A 14,005-nucleotide genomic window follows, 5' to 3' on the forward strand; every position below is an offset into this window, starting at 1 on the left:
CTCATGCACCAGCATCTTCTCGCTCTGGTTCCCAATTAAAATTCACAAGCAATGTTTTTTGCTTACATTCTTTGTTGTGGTTTCATGAGGCTGAATCTTTCAGATGCAACTTAAACCCTTTTCCCACTGGACAAAAACCCACTTACATCTGGCTTTGGTGTTCAATTGCAACAGTAAAAATCGGCATTTATTTGAAAGAATAAACGTCTCTGCAGCAGCCTCAGAGTCTTCTGCAGCGATGCTATGTGACGCGCATTGAACTTAATATTTAATAATTAAAATCAACAGGGATTTGGACAATTATTTTAATGTATTAAGGTCCAAAACATACAATTATGAAGCTCTCCTAAAAGCCACAAGACTCCATTGACAGAAACAGTCGTTGTACCGAGCTGATCACCGTCAAACCAACACTTTCACTCTCTATGAGTGTTTAGACAACCTGCAAAGACACGTTATTTTCGGTGGAAAAAGGTGTTGGACTCAAAAAACAAACATGAGAGCAGAGAAAGTAATGTTCTGCCAAAAACCATTGCAAAACCTTTCAGTCACCGGGCACTGTGTCCTCAACTTTCACAAGCACTGTTTGATGTGTGTGTGCGGAGAAATCAGCATACAGTCTCTGTCATGGAACACATATTGTGCCCAGTGTGTGAAGGCATCGATGAAGCCGCGTGTCTTTGTCTCTCTGACAAACAAAACTTATCAATCTTGTTTTCCCTTCATAGTGCCCGCAGCTCTGAGAATTTACTCACTCCCACAGAAATATGTAAACAGAATAAGATGGATTTCAGCCGGGGAGGACATTTGCACACTGGCCAAAATCAATACAGAATACAAAGTGCACTCTGTGGTATCTGGAGAAGCAGACTTTTTATACCGCCATATTGACGACATGATGATAATTTCAGAATACCAGTTGTACAAAGAAATGCGTCAATAGATGGTTATTGATACATCTTTGAATTTGTATGTGCATTTTTATGTCTATAAATATATATACACAGCGTGTGTCTGTTTGTGTGTTCAAGCACCCCCTCCAAGCAGAAATAATACACACTTTTACAGACATAATGCAACAACACCGGACAACATCAGTGTGTATCTCTCTCACAAACAAAGCTCAATACACACTTAATCTGTCCAGCTTCCCGAAGGCATGTGCTTGGGGAATTATATGACACACACACACACACACACGCTCACATTCTCACCAACATGGTAACCAAACATCTCCTTTTCGCCGCTCTAGAAATAGCATATCAATCCGAGCTTGAATACATAAGTTCATAGTGTAATTAATCGCGGCTGCTTCAGATGTTTTTCCCCTTCCGAGTATCAACCCCGCAGCCGCTCGCTCGCTGCGTGCTCAGCTAGCTTAATACACATGTACAGCCTTGTTTTAAGCAGTAATCTTTCAAAGGCAATTGGCCCTATCCTGCAAGCCGCCACATCTTATGCCACCCGGTAACAGCTTTCCCAGGCTTCTCATAGGCTAAGATGCCAGATGGCTAACGATGATGGATAGTTTACTTACTGAGCTGAAACAAGGTTGTGGAAAGATGTGGGGGGGAAAAAACATTTCTCCAGACGAGGCCGTGATGTCCTCAGTTTGCTTTTGTCCTTGCTTGTTTGATGTCTTTAGGGTTCGTGTGTCTATTGTTGGTTTAATTCAATTCATTTGCTCAATAATTGTTTCTCTGTAGTTTTCTCCTTTTTTCTCGGTTGCTTTGTTGACGGTTTTCAGCTTGTTTGTGGTCTTTGCACACATTTGCTTTGTGTCCTTCCACTTCTCCCTCCTTGTTACCAGCCGTCACAGTGACGCTGGTGTTGTTTTCACCTTGTGAGTCTGTGTGTGTGTGTGTGTGTCATCAGAGTGGACACAATGTGGACACAACTACTGTAGCGGGGAACTACCACAGAGGTTTTTCCATCTGTCTGTGGACAGATTGTGTGACTGCGATAGCAACGCAACCGTGCACGATGCAGTCACAAAACTTTACAGATGGGAGAGGTACAAGCCAGGGGGCGAAGAGGGCGAAGAGGGCGAAGAGGGCCATTGCTCCTCTGCTTTCTGCACCTGACCCGATTTGGCCCATCATAAAATGGTCTCTGGTTCATATTTCTTGTTTGCAATACCATAAAACTATGTTTTACCTTTGTGTTTCCTCTGTATGAGGTCTACAGACGTGTCTCAGTGTAAACATGTGAGGGTTTACCTCATCATGTCGGCCTGAATGCTTGTGTGTGTACATTTTTTAGAATGACGCCTGAATCCTGACGCCTGTTATATGTGTCTCTCTGATGATGCAGGAGAGACGAACAGGTCAGAGCAGAAGCAAACTGTTTCCCTCGGACACCAAAACTGAAAGTGGTGAAGAAGCACCAGCGCCTCTCGTAAAGATGTAGATCCAGCTAGCACGTGCTTTTGTTATTGTTATTGTTATGTTATGTGTGTTATTGTTAAACGCAGTTATTTGTAGGATGCATAGCGATGAGGTAATGTATCTATGTGTTGCTTTGTAAGATTAATAACTGTATTATCAAAGTCTGCATTGAAACAAAGCTAATTAAATTCATATATTGATATAAAACCACCTCTGTTAATGTGCTTTATACATAAAATAGACATATTACAAACATACCAGTATGGGAGGAAGAGGCCAATTCAGGATTGATTTAGTTTACTTTCAAATCCTGAGATTCTCTCCATCTGTTGAGCGACCGAGGTCTCGTTAGCTTACGTCGGTCATGAAGAGGCATCAGTATTACATTGAGACTGTTTCATAAGCAGTTAAAAAACTCCTTGTGCTATAACATAACAGGAGTATGGTTCCAAAATAAGGTCAGGGGTATCCGAGTAATGTAATTGTAGCAGTGACAATGTAGAAGAGGAAGACTGTGTGAGTCAGTAGCTGGTTGAGCTCGAGAAAACTTTAAACTTTTAATCCATGAGACTACATCTTATTTGCCATTTTTGGAACATGTTCTAATATCTGTATAAGGAGATAAAACCAGAACAGGAATTGCAATATGTGGAGCAGCTCCTGTACACACGTCCAGGTGCACAGCGTGGCGTCTTATTCCTGAAGACATCTGCCAAATCTCTCTAATAGGTGTTTCAGCACAACTCGAAAAAGTCACGGGGGTTCCACCGGGGGATTCTCCAAGTCCATAAGCCTTTCCCTTTCTTCCTTGAACAAAGCTTTTTGTATTAAAATATTAACAATATGTTCTTTGTATTTCTGTTTCAGTTAAACTGAAAAATGAAACTAACTGACTGTTAGTTAGTTAGTTAACTAACTGTATTAATTATAGTATAATATTAGCTGCAAATCAATGTAGAGGAGTACACAGTGGGCCAGACCCAAAGCATTCTCATTTCAATTAACTGCATTTACTATTAACTATTAACATCTGTTTCTGCAGATATCCAGATGCAGATCACATGTTAATAACTAGCGTTTAACTCAAGCTGTTTGGCTGCGATGTGGATGAATTAGCAATACACACAAAAATAGCAATCGCACACATCAGCTAAAGGAAACAGGAAGTAGGAGAAGGAGAAAGAGAGAGAAAGCTCTGCTGTCCTGCTGCTGCCAAAGTAGGGGGTAAAAAACTCTTATACGCTCTCTCTCTCACACACACACACACAGACACACACACACACACACACACACACACACACACACACAGACACATACAAACACAAAGCACCAAGGGCCTCAGATGGTGACAAGACACCACTACAAATCTGTTTACAGTCTGCTGGGAGCAATATAAAATCTACCGTATCAAACTATTTCTCTCTCACACACACACACACATACACACACACACACACTCACACACTCTTGCTCCCTCGCCCGCTCACAGACGCCAGTCTGTGGGATTTAATTGGGTCCTTTCAGCTTACCACTGAGTTGACGGCTCAAAGCAATTACAGACACATACAGTCCCCGGCACACTACTGAGGAGCGCTTGATTTTCAGAGAACCGCACCTGAGGTGCACTTGTCATCTATAACCTCAACAGCAGAGGGGTGCTTGTTTTGTTGACAAGCACCACTGGTAAGCGCCTGTTTTACAAAACACTCTGTGAGGGGCAGCTTGTCTTCTTAAACATCAGCTACATCTAAAAAGGAATTGTTCTCTGTGACCGTACAAACCGTTCGGGGACAATTTGTTTCTCACTTAATTTATTACTGCAGCAAAAATGTACTCGAGTAAAAGTACAGAAGTATAGTATATCCATGATATGTATTAAGTATATGAAACTATTCATTTCAGGGTGCTACAGTATTTTAAATAGTCTCATGCAAGAAGTTACAGATCGGTAGTTTAATTAAAGACTGATCATATAAAAACTTCTGCAAAGTCACAGGTAAGTACGGCTCTCAGGTAAGAGTGCAATACTGAAATGTTGTGAAGTACAAAGTAGAAATACTGAAGTAAAGTAAAAAGAATTGCTCATCTATTTCTGAAGATGTAATCAAGGTGTACTAACAAGAGAAAGATGGAAGCAGGTAATATTTCATTGAGTGCAGAAGAAGCCTGACTGTCAGTGGATCCCAGGAGTCAGTGCTGGAGTCTTATTGTGTCTGAATTCCTGCTGACGTGTGAGTGCAATAACAAACAGAAAAGAAAGACAGAAACTGCACTATTAAAGTGAAATATCACCGTGATCTTTGACCAGGTAGGGTCGAGGGAGTGCTAGATGTATAGAATCAGTAGGAAAGAGGCGCCACAGAAGAGCACTTGTTTTCTTACAGCTCAGCCTTTGAGAGGCTCTTAATTTTTAGACAGGGACAGCTGAGGGGTGATTGTTGTGTGCAATCACTGGTGTGGGACGTTTGATTTATGTACACACCCCACTGAGAGGCACCTTTTTATTTATTTATTTTGTATCTGCAGTGCGTAGGCTGGCCGCTTTAATGAACAGACACATCTGAGCACGGCTTGATTTTTCAACGGCCACCGCTGAGAAGCACTTGTCGCCCGTAGCCTCCGTACAGTGGGGTGCTTGTTTTGTTGACAGGAAGCACTCAGGAGCACTTGTTATGTGGACAAGCACGGGTGAGAGGCGCTTGTTTCGGGGGGTGGTACTGCTGAGGTGTGCTAGTATACAGTCATCATTGACAAGAGCTTGATTTTGGGAACCGGTGGCTCTGAAAAGGACTTTTTTGCAAACAGGACTTTGTTTGTGTCGAAATGATCTTCTTCTGTAGATCAAGAACTTCAGGAAACATTGTGAGAAATAGCTTTACATTAATGTGTAGCACTTGAAGTAGATAAACAATAATAATGAAGTACATGAAGAGAGAAATAGTGTATTATTCGTCACGTTAAAACTCAGACGCCCTACATCAAAAGCATCAAAGAATACAAATGCAATGATCCATAAAGTAATATGTAATGTCACTGTGACAGGGACAGTATCCTTTCTACTCTGTTTTAAAACATTGTGTAGACATAACCAAAGCTCCGATGATATCACGGGGCACAGTTACTGCCAAATACTGAAAACCATAATCAAAATAGAAATATAATGAATTATAAACAACTAAAACTCAATTAAACCCTGCAGGACCTGTGTCTGACCTAGAGCCCCTTGAAGAAGACTTTACATGTTTTGCAGAACATCTTTATCTTGCATGGCAGGTCTTTTGATTCCCAATGCCCCCAGTAGAAGATTGTACCGCTCTGTTACTGTGCTGAAGACTGAAATTATTGATGTGAATGGATGAAATGAAATCAGGCCGCTGCCCTCCCATGGTAATATGAATGCCTTCCAGACAGCAAGTGAAAGCCTTGGCAAATGAGCTGCTGTATTCTGAACTTTGACATGGCAATTTCAGTCGCTGTCAGCTTCTCTTTTGTTGTACTATTTGTGCCAGGTGCAATTATTTTTCATACTCCTTCTTATTGAATGAAATTACCATTGTGCGAGCGCTCTGCTCATTGTTAAGCTGTCCGGTCTGCAATTTACTGTTTTTCTCACTCTCATCGCTCTCATAGCGTCGTTTTCCGCCGCAGCAGGAAGCGGTTTTGAGGAAAAAAGCTCTTCAAGGCCACCGTATACGACCTGCTCAGCACCAAATGGAAAACGGTCACAGTGGGAGACCAGCTGGTGATCATAGTGGAGCATTACCGTTCGCAACTTCACTTGTGTATGTTGTGTTCACGACTTTTTCCCGCTGCCCCCTAGTGAACAAACGTAATAAGGTCAGGGGAAACAGGGTTGATCTGCTTCATCAGGACTGAATGGCTAATGGTTTGATGAGAATTATTTATATATTGATAGAGATGTTCTAATCCTGATTACTGCACTGCGTGGAGATCATCACTTGTTAAAGCCCGCCCACGTAAAACCAGTGAGAAGAGCTCAGACAGAAATCTCTAACCAACACTTCCAACTTTGGCATAAAATGTTGTGTTCATGTGCTCAATGTTTATCATAAAATAATTTATTTTGTAAAACTGTGTCTACTCCAGCTGAGCATCCAAGACCTTAGTACATTAAATGTCATGATATAGTTTCTATTTTGAACTTGAGTCTAGTAGTACAGCGTGCCTCCTTCTGAATGGATCATGGTGGTGTACTCTTTAGGAAACACTCTCACAGTTTGCAGTGTTCTTGGCTGTGATCAAAGTTGGCTCCTGCTGGGTGAAACCACAATGAACATGGGTGAGAACTCTTTTTTCATAGCTCACTAATTGGACGAGAGTTAAGATGTTAAATCCTGCGGAAGTGTTCACTGCGTGCAGGTTTCTCCTCGCAGCAGTGAGCTGAGAATAAGAAAATAAGATGACATTTCTTTTGTCAAGATTATACATAACATTATAACCAGACGCAAACCCAAGTCATGTAGGTTTCCATGGCAATGTTGACAGGCAGCCAGACAAACTGAAGTAGTTCATCGTCACAGGAGAGAAGTCGCATCAGCAGCCTCTGAAATGACATTTATTTTACTGCTACTACAATGTGGCTGAGATGAATGTGTGTGTGTGTGTGTGTGTGTGTGTGTGTGTGTGTGTGTGTGTGTGTGTGTGTGTGAGCTGAACTGAGCTGAAGGAGTGGATTTAAAGACACAGATCATTTCACAGTCCTGACACGCCATTAGGTCTGAACAATCAGAACACACACACACACACACACACACACACACACACACACACACACACACACACACACACACACACACACACAGTAAGTAAGGCAAAACTAGTAATGGTTTCTACCTGCATCATACAAAACATGCATTTCTTTTAATGCATGATTTTCTGGAAAAGGTACAAATGAAGGTGTCAGAGCCTGTTAGATATATTCCCACAAGTGCAGTGCTTGTGTGTGTTACAGTACATCCATTGTCATTTCTACTGGCCTCTCGCTGGCTTTGGGAAACCTTTGTCCCAGAAATAATAGCTCAGTGGCTCACAGCGGCGTGTGTGCCACTGCAGCACAAAGACTTATTGACAGATCTGAGCGTGTGCTCGGCCCCTGGAATGAAAAAGTTAATGTAAAAGGATTACCTTCTAATAATATTAATACATCAGAGAGTCAGCATGCATCCAAAGGGCCTCTTACATCCAAACGGTGCATTCATAAATTCAGTGTCCAGCTCCACAGCACTTTGTCAGGATTCTTGTGGGAAACATGCTGGTAGACTTCAGCAAAAATCATTACCTTCCCACAGCCCTATTCAATTCCCAGCAGAGGTTTTGTATTCTGCCCACACACACACACACACACACACACACACACACACACACACACACACACACACACACACACACACACCTTTACTTTCAGTGAAAGTAGAGGGATCTATGAGCACCATGAGTTCTCCCCTATCCACGACACTGCTCTGCATGGGTTAAAGGTCTCTTTGCACCCCAGTGTGGTTTACACTGTGAATGCCCAAATATTCTTACCTTTCCTCTGATTTCCTCTGGTGGTAATCAATTTAGATCATTTATCAGTCAACAAAGTGGTCTCTCTTTCTCTAGCTGCAACATAACTGAACAGACTTTAGCACAAAGGTGCACCAGCACAACCATGCACACAAACAAACACGATGAATGGGAAAGTAGACGGAAGAAACAATAAATTTAGAAGTGGAGAACAACAGACAGAGGACAAAGAAAGTTTGTTTTAACCTTTAACTAACACAGCAACTAAAAGCAACTGCAAATCGTTTGTGTTTTGTGTGTAACTGTGTTAATATTAAGATTAAAAATATTAAGAAAAAAACATTTTATTACCGATGTGCATTGTACATGTTGCTTTCATGTAGAGTAAATGTTCTGCTTTTATATAACACTTTTCCAATCTTTGTGATCACTCAAAGAGCACCATACAGCTCCTCAGTAACGACAACCATTCACACACACTCACACACCGTTGGCCATCTGGAGCAATTTGGGGTTCAGTATCTTGTCCAAGGACACTTCGACATGCTGACTGCAGGACTGGGGAGCAAACCACCAACCTTCCAACTGGTTGGTGACCACTCTACCTCCTGAGCCACAGCTGGTGTTTGTCATGTCTCATCGTGGTTTGTTAAAGTGTTCATGTTGTAGTCACCGTGTCGTGTCACTGTCTGTCGTTGCACTTCCTGTTTTATTTTGTACCTACCTCTTGCTTCTCAGTCCAGATCGCTTAACTTCCTGCCTTTGTGTGTTTTCCCACCATCGTCAGCGTCTGTCCCGCCCCTGATTGTTTCCACCTGTGCCCACTCACCTCATGTATAAATATTCCTGTCTCCCCTTGTCTTGTGCCAGTTTGTCTGGTCATTGAGGCAGTGATTCAGCAGTATGTTAGGTGTATCCTCCTTGTGAGCATTTTGAGTTTGTGCTACCTTTTAGCGAGTAAAGTATTTGGAGTTTGTACTGTACTTTTTAAAAGTTTATATTTATTTTTCTAGACAACAGCCAGTGACTGAGGCTGGCAGCTACAGAAGGCTGGCAGATTGATTTTCCAAAAGTATTTTGAGTCAGAGAGCTAGGGGAACATGTCTTCCAACAAGATAGAGTGTGTTTACTTCTTGTGAAACCATTTAAATGTGTGTCTGTGACATGCTGAAGGCGCAAATAGTCCTGAAGTGACCAAACTAACTCGGTAAGGCCAGTGACTTTGCAACATCTAGCTAAAGTTAGAAAGCTAAATTATTCAATCATAACCAAGTGCATTCACTTTATGCTGGGTATAAATTCAACATTTTATTTGTATGAGTAACTTCCTTCAAGCTTTGAGGTTTTCAGATGAGAGATTTATTTGACAATCATAAAATACACATAATGCATATCTACAAAGTATTAAATTACACAATAAAGTCCCAAGCATATTTCCATTGTGATCCTCTGGGGGGTTCAAGATGCCAAGTCTAGCAAGGCCGTATAAATACAATATCCATTTAATCACATAAAACTATTTAAAAGGACACTGAGTTAATTTGTACAACTTCACTTTTCTGATGGATTATATGCAAGCCATTTCTTTCCAGCCTGTTTAAAATGTATCTCTGCTTCAATGAGTTACTGGAAGTTTATTCCATTCAACTGCAGCCGCGTATAAGAAAGTATGTATACCCGTTGAACCCTTGATTCTAAAAGGATTGAGAGCTAAAATCGAGCTGTGTTCTCACACACCACAACTTTTAGCCTTTACATATTAAAATGATGTGTTGTGCAAAGCCACACTGTACCATCTCTCTCTCTCTCTCTCTGTCAGATGTACCAGCCAACCACCTCTGACTGCAGAACTTGAGGAAAGCTTAAGTAAGACAAACACTGCTATCCATCAACTTCCTCCTCACGCTGCTAACAGTCTTCACCCAACAGCTGGGAACTCTCTGTTCTCAGGAGGGAGGTCTATTCATCTCACTCCCCTTCACCCTTCTCTCTCTCTCTCGCTCTCCCTGTGATATTTTTCACCCTTTTTTCTCCACTTCTGTCTTCAGGGGTTCTTTTTTCATCTTGACCTCTCAGCCAGTTAATCTCAGGTCATTAGACAGCCATTTGTCAAGGCCGGGACATCGAGGAGTGTAAAGTCTGCTGGCCTCGCTCTCGCCTCTTCAGATTCTTCACTCTCCCCTCTCCTGTCGCCTCTCCGATGCTCTGCCGGCAGGCCTCAAGGCCCTGCACTTCGCTTCTTCTCATCTTTCTCCACTCTCGTTTTCCCCAAAGTGCTGATGGACAGAAAACTACAAGCTAGGCCTGAGGGAAGACTGTGAGGCAGAAGAGAGAGGGCCAACAAGGGAGGCACAGGAGAGAGAGAGAGAGAGAGAGAGAGAGAGAGAGAGAGAGAGAGAGAGAGAGAGAGAGAGAGAGAGCGAGAGAGAGAGAGAGAGAGAGAGAGAGAGGAGAGAGAGAGAGAGAGAGAGAGAGAGAGAGAGGAGAGAGAGAGAGAGAGAGGTGGGTGGGTGGGTGGATGGAAAGACTAAAAGATGGATGAAGTGCAAGAGAGGCTGGGAGAGGGAAACAGTGGAGAAAAGAAACTGACTGAGACAAAGTCAGAAAAATATGTAGAGATGAGTATGAGAGAGAGACAATGTGGGGAACAGAAAATGATGGTGGAAAATGGATAGTCAGTTTGTTGTCTACGGTGTTAACCACTGGATAATCTCTGCACATCAAAACAATGCCAGTACATTGGCTTTGAGAAGGAAACCAGTAAAAAAAAAAAATATATATATATATATATATATATATATATATATATATATATATATATATATATATATATATATATATATATATATATATATATACATAGTTAGAAGAGCAGCATTAATCTATGTACGCAACCCTGGCTCCTAGAAATCAGGGTTATACAACTACTGTCTTAATTTGGTGACCAGATTCTACAATCTCCCAGGAGAAGTGTGTGATGCTTTATTATATAAAGTTAGTGTTGGTGAAACTGGATCATATTTTATGGAGAAAATGTTTTCTGGTTTTCCCTGATGTCCTCCTGCTGCTCGACTGGAGTTTTTTGGAGTTTCCTGATGGACAGAAAGCTTTACTTGTTGCTAGAGTAACGCTAACCGCTAGCTGATGCTAACAGTAGCTCTAGTTAGCTATTAGGTCAGTAGCTACAGTAGCAGCGTCAGTTTCTCGCCAAAATGAGAAAAATCTTAAAATACAATATTCGCTCATACTGACTACAGTGTTTATGAACTCACAGCACCTGGTTGAGGTTAGACAAAGATTTTGTTCTGGTTTAATACAGAAAAAGTCTGCAGTGACTTGATATACAATGTGATTATTATGTGTGAAACCATAATCTTTCCCAAATGTGAACTGAAGTGGCTTTGTTGCATAAACTTAACCACAGACAGGAGCGTGGTTGCAGAAGTGTCAAAGTCCTTCCCCACCCATCCATCCCGACCACCTCCCTACAGTTGTTACCACAAAATACCAAATAAATGTGTAATATTTGAACGTGATTTCAAGTACAGATGTCGGTCTGTGGGTCAAACACTTTGTTCCAGACTGAAATATATCTTAACACTTTTTGGATGGATTGGCTGAAAATGTTGCAGACGTTCATGGTTCCTGGATGATGTATCCTAATGACTTTGGTGATCCCCTGACTTCCTCTAAGGCCACCATGAGGCTGACGTGTTGTTTTGAGTGAACTATATTCTGCTTTGATCCAAGATTTATATCCTTGAAATAATCCATTCTTGCTCTTTCTGGATAAATGAAAGCTGGTCCACTGACACTTGAAGGTGATTTGTTTTAGGGGTGTAAGTGCCACCTTCACCACAGAGTGCTGAGTCAGTTTATACACTAAGGGGAAACTGCTGAGCCATTGTATATATACTTAGTTTCAAATGGGTCTGTTTTTTATCGTAGGAGCAGTTCTAAATCTTGCACAAAAGAAACAGCCAACTGTTTAAGTCTCAAAATTAAAAATGTGGTTAAGCAGCAGTGTGGCCCAGATATTGCAGTCTTGCTTGACATAACTGTAATAATTCTGTCACTTGTACTGTTTTAACCCCAAGTGAATTCTCTCTGTCCTTTTCTTTTATTATTCCTCCTGCCGAACTAGCCATTAATTCTCTTCTACCTCGTCCTCCTTCTGTCCTTCTATCCTTAACCCTTTCCTCAATCTGTCCTACCAGCGTTCACCCCACCATCTAAATCCCATTTTCCCTAATTCTTACTTACATGTGTCTCCATGCTCCAATTGTTCCCACTCTTTTCTTTTTCTTAGGACAGAGTAGTGTGTGTGTGTGTGTGTGTGTGTGTGTGTGTGTGTGTGTGTGTGTGTGTGTGTGTGTGTGTGTGTGTGTGTGTGTGTGTGTGTGTGTGTGTGTGTGTGTGTGTTTGAGGGAGTGTAATGCCCATCCAAGTAATACATTCTGGAGCAGCCAACTAATAAATTATTCAATTAAAGGAGTGCAATTTGGGTTCAGCAAAAGAGAGAGAAGGTGAGGAGGGAAAGAGAGACAGGTGATGGGGAATACATTAAGCTGAGAAAGAGAAGAAAAAACAGATGCAAGTAAGAGCAGGAATTTACCCCAACAGGTGAGGTGACATCACTGTTGTCAAGTCTTAAAGGTATTTCATAATGTTCTGGAGTTTAAGTCCCGTCTAATTGGATTCAAATGCAAGTTCATTTAAAAAAACTGAGCCTAAAAAAGAGGAAAACATGGCTCCTACATTGTGGGTTGTTATGGAAGAAATGAGAAGGGAAAGTCTTAGAAATAGAAATATACAGTGCAAGTTAGCAGAAGTACTGTGTCCTGTCGCATTAAGAATCCTCTGCATCTCAGCTCTGTTACACGTCGGCACTGCATTGAAATGTTCTGCTACAGAAACTGTTTTATACACTCTCCCCTCAATGTTCCTTGTAAAATGTCCCTGAATTTTTCCTGAACGCGAACATTTTCTGCTGGAGTCTTTGATGTGTGTTTGATGTCTACAATGTTTTAAAGTTTGAAAACAGTCTTAATTTACCCAGAATTTAAGGAAAATTAGTCAAACTTAAGATAGTCAAGAACTTGACAGCTGTGTGCATGACACACATTTAGAAGTCTTTCTGAAAAGGACTATTAGTTTGATGTAGTCAAAGTCACATCATCCAGTTCTTCCCTTGGCAACCGGGGGCATTCCCAGGCCAGAAGGGATATACAGTATGTAATACCTCCAGGTGTTTTGGGTCTATTTCCATAGGGAGACATCCAACAAGTATCCAGATCAGATGCTTGAACCACCTCAAGTGGCTCCTCTCAATCCGAAGGAGCACCCTCCAGCTTGACGACCCTGAGACTCCTTACGAACCCAAAGGGGGCATTCCTGCCGAGTATGGACTGTGTATGTCGTACTAGCAGGCATGTACGAACAATGTATTTTGTCATATAATTTGGAGCATTGGTTGGCCGAGTACCATGGCCTCAGACTAGGAAATGCAAATCTTATATCCATTTTGCTTCACAGTCTTCTGCAAACCACCCGGGCATGCTCTGGAGGTCACAGCGCAATGACCACGACCTCAAGGCCTCGTTCACCAAACTTTCTGAAGAAGAACTTTCTTCCTAAAACCACTTATGCAGTTTTCAAGAAGTTTGGCATTCACTTCATGGAGAAATCCCTCCACTTCAGAACTGGTGCTCCACCCTTTTTAGGCTTTTGTGTGGGCATTCTTGACTTAATGCTCTCAACGTTTCTTTTCAATTTCTGTATGTGCACACGGCATGTTGTTTTGAATGGCATTAACCTGCTAAACTGGATTGTGCATTCAATTGAATCATTATTAGAACACAGATGTTAACAATTCTGCAGTGACGTAGACTTTTCTTAGGACCTTTCTCAAAAACAAATTCATGAAAAACTTTAGATTTCGTTAATGAAGATGATTGTAATGATCAACATTGAATCCCTGGAAACATGTGGCAAAATCTTCCCTGTTACTAGGCCTCTGTTTAGACTATTTACAGCCAACACTAAGCACAGATAATCTTGCTTAAACCACATTTAAACTTTGGAGTATATCA

At 41.5% G+C, this 14,005-nt stretch overlaps 1 long non-coding RNA gene across 1 annotated transcript; it reads left to right on the top strand.

Moving 5' to 3' along the window:
- Positions 1-8,805: 8,805 nt before the first annotated feature.
- On the top strand, positions 8,806-13,336 carry LOC115020329 (uncharacterized). Its single transcript, XR_003833557.1, has 3 exons — positions 8,806-9,120; positions 9,733-9,779; positions 13,185-13,336. It is a non-coding gene; the product is annotated as an uncharacterized LOC115020329 (long non-coding RNA).
- Positions 13,337-14,005: the final 669 nt, after the last annotated feature.

This window comes from Cottoperca gobio, chromosome 15 (assembly GCF_900634415.1).
Source record: "Cottoperca gobio chromosome 15, fCotGob3.1, whole genome shotgun sequence".
Classification (NCBI taxonomy): domain Eukaryota; kingdom Metazoa; phylum Chordata; class Actinopteri; order Perciformes; family Bovichtidae; genus Cottoperca; species Cottoperca gobio.